Source organism: Epinephelus moara, chromosome 2, assembly GCF_006386435.1.
Source record: "Epinephelus moara isolate mb chromosome 2, YSFRI_EMoa_1.0, whole genome shotgun sequence".
NCBI classification, from domain to species: domain Eukaryota; kingdom Metazoa; phylum Chordata; class Actinopteri; order Perciformes; family Serranidae; genus Epinephelus; species Epinephelus moara.
In genome coordinates, this window is record NC_065507.1 from 2,904,148 (window position 1) to 2,912,357 (window position 8,210).

At 45.1% G+C, this 8,210-nt stretch overlaps 1 long non-coding RNA gene across 1 annotated transcript in view; it reads left to right on the forward strand.

The window, feature by feature from the left end:
* Positions 1-8,210, forward strand: part of LOC126403541 (uncharacterized) — a 155,239-nt gene that overhangs the window by 53,183 nt on the left and 93,846 nt on the right. Inside the window, exon 3 of the long non-coding RNA XR_007571323.1 lies at positions 6,676-6,711. This is a non-coding gene — a long non-coding RNA (uncharacterized LOC126403541). The remainder of the gene's footprint in view (positions 1-6,675; positions 6,712-8,210) is intronic.

The window sequence follows — 8,210 nt, forward strand, 5'->3', positions numbered from 1 at the left end:
TTGCTCATTATGCTGACAGGAAAGAGGAACTTGGCTGACCTCTGCTGGGCTCTGACAGGCAGTGTTGCAGATGTTGATCACGGTTAATGATTTGATCCAGGATGTATATGTGTTCTCGAGGCTTCCTCTGGCTTCTATTAGCCACACAATGCCTTTAGAGTTCATTAGAGTCAGTGCTGCATCCTGCCGTCGTCCAGCAAAGAGCATCGCTGCAGCAGCAGTAAATATGGAGTTAATTCTGTGATGAAGCATCAGGCTTCTTCAGTGTTAAACAAACCTCTGTGTAAACGCATCAAAAAAATCTAATTCTGCATGTTTTCTAATTTGGATTCTGCACGTGGCGCCCCGTTATTGACCACACACATAAGACAGAGAGCAGAAGCCGAACCGACTTTAGCGAGAGGGGAGAAGAAGAATGATGGAGGGAGAGCAAGCGACAGAGTGAGTGAGTGTGTGAGAGAGAGGGAAGCAGATGGCTGGAAATATAGCCTGCTAAATTATTCATCTAGGCTGGAGTCTGGAGATAGATAGATGGATAGGAGCTGGCATGGACACTTTTATTAGGATTCCAAGAGCTGCGAGGAGAGTGGTTCAAAACACCGTGATTGCCTTTTGAGACCAAGAAAAGTAATTGCATCAGGTCTGGGAACAGCTATTTGCTGCAGGAATTAAATCTCTTGTATTAAATGAAACTTCAAAATAAGGACAGATACGTGCACGGTATATTATACCCAAGATTTAGCCCTCCGCAGCTTTGGTCATTTATTTCCTGATGCAGTGTAATAATTAAGAAAAAAAAGACGGAAGACAAATCTCATACAGATGCCGTAGTGCTTAACTTCTTATGAGGTGATTCAGGACGCCGTGTGTTGTCTGAAAAACGCCAGGAGCCCAAACGTCCCAGCTGCCCTCGACAGTTTGGGTTTCAGAACAAGTTGTCTCAACAGTGAGGTCGAATAAAAATGAAAAATGGCTAAGAGCGGGAAACAACCCGGTTCGTAAAATAAGATTTGTGGTAGGCATCTGTGGTGAACGTCTGCAGCGGGAAGTCCAGGAGTCCTTGACTCGGTGTCAGGGAGTCCGAGCGTACCGAGGAAAGGACGAAGTTCCTCGCTATAATTCAGCGGGATGTCTGCCTCTAAAAGGGAAATCAAATTTGACGACTCTGATTGTAAAATATTCCAGTTTGAACCCACATGTATTTGAGATATGTGCACTGAAAACCTTTATTTGCCTTAAGAAAGGTGATGTGTGCTTCACGCCCCCCCCTCAGTACACACACAACAAATATGCTCTCTTTTTTTCCTCTTAGCTTTGTGCATCATGTGCATCATATATGACTCTCCCAGATTCACAGACACACACAGACACAGATGCACACACACTCCTGAGCGGAGGGCTGCGGGGAAATAGAGCAGAGAGGAAGCTACGTGCCTTCGCCAAGCAAGGGCTGTCTGGTGTCATGGCAACCGGTGCAGATTACCCCACCCTCCATCAGTCAGAGAGAGAGGAGAGGAGAGGAGAGGAGGAGAGGAGAGAGGGATGAGCACACATGTATACAGTACACATGTGTGTATATATGGAGACACACATGATGTTACACAACATCCTAAATGTATTTAAAGGATCTGACATCCTAAAGAATCAGTTTGAATCTGTCTCTGGTGCCTGGCAGCTTTTTTTCCCCCAACATTTTCTGCATTAGCAATATTGTCTCGAGCCACAGCGGTAAACACAAAAAACCTGAATCGAGCACAAGGAGACAGCAGAGGGAGGAAGGAGGCGAGAAAGAAAACAAGGAGGGAGGGAGCTGGGAAGGCGAGCGATGATGAGAGTGGTGCAGGGAGAGGTTGAGATGTGTGGAGGGGCCATAAACATATAGTAGAGCTAAATACGTCTGGGGGATATACTGTTATTAAAAGCAGTAAGGTTATCCAACAAGCAGCTTTACTGTGGGGGTGGACAGTTTGCAACGTGCTAACGCATTTCACGCCGCCAGAGTCCTATTGAAGGGACTTTAGCGGGAGATATTATTCTCTTAAGTGTGTGTGTGTGTGTGTGTGTGTGTGTGTGTGTGTGTGTGTAGGTTAGCGCTGCAGCCTGAGAGGAGAGGAGGGATGCTGGGCAGGAGAGCAGAGGCAGTGATGCATGGACGAGCTGACAGCAAGAGAGGGGGAAGAGCAGGGGAAGGAGATAATATTAGAGCCTGCATGAGGGTAGAACAGGGTAGCAAAAAAAAAAAAAAAAAAAAAAGGCAAGAAAGATAGGGTGTGGAGGAGATAAATGGCACCAGCGTGAAGGGAAGAGAAAAAAGAGATGGAGGGGAGGGAGGGAGAGACAGAAAAGGAGGGGGAACGAGGGGAGGGAGGGAGTCGGGGCCGTTTGAGGATATCGCCTCCTAAATTGACTGCGGCACAGCCATCGTCCACAGTTACATCACAGCTGAGCTCAAACTCAGGATGAACCCCCCCTCCCCCCCTCCCTCCCTCTGCCTCTTTGTTTCTGCCAACCTTAAAGCGCTTCAAAGCCAACTTCTGACCGTATGGCAATTAAGCAGAGTAGACTGAGTGTGTGTGCGATGGGATGTATCATATTTTAATGGGATTCATCGGGACGGGATTCGACTGAAATCCCGAGCAGTCGTTTCCTCGCTGGCTGCCTTTGTCTTTGTGCTGCAGTCATCGTCGGCAGCAGCAACACGGTTGTAATCAGCCTCATTAAGACTCTTGTACACATCGTATAAACACGGCGCCACGCTCATCTGAAAGGCTGTGTCCTCCGCAGAGGAGCAGCCTGTGATTAGAAATCAATTAGCATCACCGCTGTGACCGCCGTTCACTGATTTATCAACCTGTAACTCCATCTTAAATGAAACATCCACTCAGCGTCAGCAGGCCTGTGACTCTGAGATGAGCAACAATATTTGTTGTTTACGACCTTTATTTCGTGGTGAAATCTGACTGAACGCCGCGCTCTTTTGCCGTGTAGCTGTACACACATGAGCTGCTGAACAGACCCACAGTCTGAAGCAGCTCTGCAGGAGCCACCGGGGGTTCAACGCCCTGCTGAAGGGCACCTTGGTATCTGCCAGCGTGTGGACGGCACCAGTTCACCCTCCTTCTCTCACACCTTCAGATAATTTGGTGCTTTGAATTAACTCCAGTCATGAGCCCACATGAAGTTTTACTTTCCCTCACAGGCTGGCTCACCTTCCTTTAATTTCTAGGTGGCAGCAGAGCATGTGTCGCACCGGCTTTGCCTCCAATGAGGAGCTTAACGGGACAGTTTGGATCTTTTAAAGTCAGGTTATACGAGTGGGTTTCCTCAGTCTGTGTTTTACAAACAGCAAATGTTAGTCGGCATGTCCCCAGTTTGGAGGAGCAGACAAGCTTAGCAACCTGTGGATGTGGGCAGCAGCCAGGCGAGGGGTCAGGCGGGGGTCAAAGGGCACAGATGACCCCGGCCCAAAGGTTGGGCCCATGAAAAGGTCTGTGGTTGAGCCTTAAATGGGATCACTGACAACACAAGGTGTATGTATTTACATGATAAATAAAACATTTCAACCTGCCATCTGATGCTTCGTCCATCTGACGAGGGTCAGGTGCCGCTGGTGTAAACATGTGAGCAGACTGCTGCCTGAAGAGCAGAGTCAGGATGTCTCTCCAAAAATCAGGAGCTCCTAAAAGAAAAGTAACAAGAACAAGAAAATGAAGGAGACGAGAGGAAATGGTCAAACGTGCCGCAGCAGCAGGTGTGAGAGGCGGAGCTGAAGGTGAGGAGTGAGGCAGAGTGATGTTAGCAAATGTTATGAGTTTCATATTAAACTAAAGGACCTGAGGCATCATTGGCACACACCATGTTATGCTACCTCGTCACAAAGGAGGCCAAATAACGCTCCAGATTTATGCTACATTTTGCCGAGGGAAACAGGAAAATCTTTCAAAATGTGTATTTTCATATTTCTGCACACGCGGGTCCCTGAACTGTCTGTGAGTTACATAAATTAGGTTTGACTGGAGAGCTGACAGATATATAGTCTGTGCGCTGTCTCAGTTCTGCAGACAGTTTGACTAATATTTGATTCAAGTAGCTCTTAAAGATTGAATGAATAAACGTAGGAAAAAATGGTTCACTCCTGATTTAATCTTTTTCTTTTGGGATTAATTTTTTTGCATTTTATTGGATAGGACAGTCTGAGCACAAAAGGAGAGAGAAGGGATGACATGCAGCTAAGGACTGCAGGCTGGAATCAAGCCTGCGGCCGCTGCGGCACGCACATTATCTTCATATGTGGCTGCACGTGGCTCTTTAGCCTCTCTCCAGGAGCTCCCTGCGGCGCTGACAGAAAATTCAACGGAAAGTGTTTTTCTTTTTCATTTATTGTTATAGTCCTAAAATGATTCTTACATTCTTCAACTGTAAAAGTGTGCAGCCTGTACACCAATTTAAAACATTTTTTAATATTTCGTCCAAATGTGCGTCATACGTCTGCGGCCTGGCGCCTTTTCCTCTAAAAACATCACCAGCGATGGCGACAGCAGCCGTGAGTCTCCATAGCATGGCTAGACGTGGATTTCCAAATCCATCAGGGGAAAAGTCTCAAAGGAAGATAAAGAATTTACTGTGTGGACAAATATGTTTGCTTTCGTCGGCAACGCAGCAAAGTCAAAGTACCAAATAATGAAAAGTAGAGGCTTAAATGTTTTGTGGCTGCAGACGTTTTCTTTTCTTTTTTGGCTGAAAATGGCTCATATGACAGGAAAGGTTGTCGACCTCTGGATCATGGGATGCCTGCTCTGTTCACTTCAATCTTATGATTCACTACATGCAGTGACTCTCAGTCAATAGCCATGTTTCCATCAGCCTGTTTAGATGCGCATCTAGAAGTATCGCATCGGAAAATTATGATGGAAAAAATTCGAATTAAAATCCCCTGATTCGCACAAACTAAAATACGCTCGCTTTAGCCAGGTTTTGGTTGATTTGAAAAAATGTTGATTCACAAAACGGGGGATGGAAACAGTTATGTTTGAGTTAAGTCTGACGTAGCGCACCTCTCTCCATGGTGATATCCACACTCCGGGTCGGGAAGGCGGTAATGCATTTACAAGCTGGTTGCCAACCGCCAGAAAACGTAGAAGAAGAAGAATGCGAGACTTGTTTTGTTTCCGGTTCTGCGGAAAACTCGCGCGAGTTCGTAGTTTTCACCAAAGTCCGTACATTTAATGGAAACACACAGGATTCGTATTTCTTTTAATGCGCATTTCCCAATGATTCAAATCACTTTTGGATGGAAACATAGCCAGTGTTTGATTGACTCTTCTCCAGTCGAAGGGCATATGTTCGGCCCAGGACACACGTGATGACCTCTGCTTTTCAAAAAAAAAGAAGACGAGGTCTTAACAGTAGAAACAAAACATGTGGAATTATGATAATTGGATTATTTTCGTAGGACGTATAAAAATATATCGGCATCTGTGCTCACAAATCTTGGCAATTAAAAATGTAACACGTGTTACAAACAAGCCGCTGGACGCGCCCGTGCTTTGGCGTTCCTCACAGACCACAACCAGCATGCCTGACATGTGAAAACTTTACTGACTGGTGGAGACGGAGACAGATACATGCAAACAGCAGTGAGGATTTTAACTCCACAACAGAAGAACACAAATTCATATTTGAAAAAATACCTCTGCGTCTTAATTTTCACTTAGTTTGTGTCTGAGATGTTTACTGCTGCACTGGCCATGTGTCAGCATGATCACATCATGATGGCGGTAACGTAGCTAAGAGAAAACGTGCGTGCTGCAGATGTAACATTTAAGGCGACTCCTCCTGACATTGCTGAGCTTCTGTGTCTGTACTCCAGCCTGCTTCTCTAATGTGAGAGCGTGCAGACTGAAATCTACTGAATGTGATGCACGGACCAGTTTCTGTGCCCTAAACTGTGGATTTGTGGAAAAACACTCTCAGTATTTTTGAAAGTAAATTAAAACTTGTCTTTTTAATCTGGCGTTTTAATGTGGAGTAACGTTACAGTCTTGAATTTTCAGTTTTAAGCACTGGATTTGACCTCATTTTATCCCTGCTGTGTCTCGTATTTATTTGCTTTCTTTTTATTCTACGGACTTTTGTCTTTTTTGTTTGGTTTCCTTTTTAATATTTTATTGTCTCACTGTTGTCAGTTTCCCATCTTACAAAACTTTATGTTAAATTGTTTGTGTCGTTCTTTAAATTGTGTCTGTGTCCAGTTTTGCCACGTGAAGCACTTTAGGTTAAATGTTTGTATGAGAGGTGCTGTATAAATAAAGCTGAGTTGACTACGTACTTAAATACTGTGTAACTTACACCATAATAATTGCTGCATTTAACTGAGCTGTGCCAGAGCTCTGGCACGGTGCATGCTGGCAGACTGGCACACCTGAGAGTAACATCACTAATGAAATGAGCTGCACCTGTGAGAACGAGCCACAACATGGTTTTTAACATCAGACCAAAAACTGCTGTAATTTAATGTAGAAATAAAACATTACAGACACACAGCAGGTCAGTCGACAGTTCAAGGTTTAAACTCAGCCTTTAACCAAACAGCAGAATACTCCTCCTCAGTGTAGCTCCGTTATAAAGCCTCTAACGATGCAGATATTAACGTGTTTTATGTCTTCCTCTCCTCAGGAGCTGGAGCCTACAGAAAACACCTGGCAGAGATCTGTAAGTACTGATGTGTCACAGACTTTATATAGCTGAGCAGATGAAAGCGAGTGTGTAGGAGGGAGTCTGAGGTTTTGGGAGGACAGACTGGTCGTGGTCTGTCTTACAGCGCGACGTGTGTTGTAGAGACCGTTATCACTGTAAGGTGGTAACACAGCAGGAGAGGGGAGGTGATGCAGATGGCACAGGGCTTACAGGAAACACTGACATCAGCACACAAATTACCCAGAGTGCAGTCTGTGTGAGGGAAACTTTATTTACTGTAAGTCTCTCTGTGCAGAGGCAAAGTGAAATACTGTACGTGTGATTGGAGCTGAAACAATCAGCTGATTTATGTAGCAGCTGATTGGTGATAAGAAACACTTTGTAGTTCCATCGTCTCGGTTTGTGAAGATGTGCTGCTTCTCTTTCTTTTATTTAACGGCAGTCTGAATAAAGAGACTGTTAAAGGGACTGTATCGAGTTCTTATCCAGTAGAAGGTGTATCACATACAGTAGATGTTAGTCGGCACGCCCCCAGTTTGTAGAAGCAGGCTGGAGTTTGACATGGAAGCTGAGTTATGTACTGCTGTGGACGGAGGTCAGCAACAAAACGTTTGTCACATGTCCACGTTTGGTCACGGACTTTCCACGTCCACATATGACGTCCAAGGTACCCTGGGTGTGTTGGTTGTTGACGTTCTGGGACGCCGTGTCAACTTCAGCCTGTTACATGCATTGTCTGTTTTCAAAATACACTTCTGTTTTCACAGGAAATGTACAGTTTGCATACAGTCTCTTTCAAAATAAAAGCACTACGTCGGTACATAACTGCGAATTGACCACACACGTGGTTGGTTTTAGGACAAAAGAACAGGGTTTGGCTTTATAGTCTTACAGGAAGTGAACACTGGCCCACTGGGTGAAAGTCTGTGGTTGTTGGGCCCATCAACTACCCGCCCCACTTGGACTTCCACCACCTTAACTTTAGTTGTTTTCCCGCTGCATTTCCCTGATGCTGCTGGGCACCGTTAAACCGTTAAAGCGCAGATATTCGACGACTTCGGAGTGAGACCAGGTTGTAAAATAGAGGTCCCACCTAAAAGAGTCCATATCAGTTTAAGTGTACACCGTATTGAGAGTAATGTCACTGCTCAGACAGCCCATTTCGACAACTGTTAACAGCTTCAGTTCCCCATCTGTGCTCTCTTCAAACCCACCAGACTCCATTGAGAGAAACAGTAATTTTAGCTCACTGAACACAGGAGCTGCTGGTCGACTGCTGCTTTGATTAGTCAGTTAGTTTGTGTCATTGTGTGACTTTGGTGAATCTGAACGAACCTTTTTAACCTCTCTAACTCCGCCAGGACGCCGACGTCCTCGCTGCCCCCCTCCTCTGTTAAATGGTATCTCCCAGACGCACTTCGTCATCAAACCATGTGATGTTTGGTATGGCCGGATTCAGGAAGCTCTCGACTTTTCAAAAATAACATTGTTTTTCTTTTATTTATTATGTATTT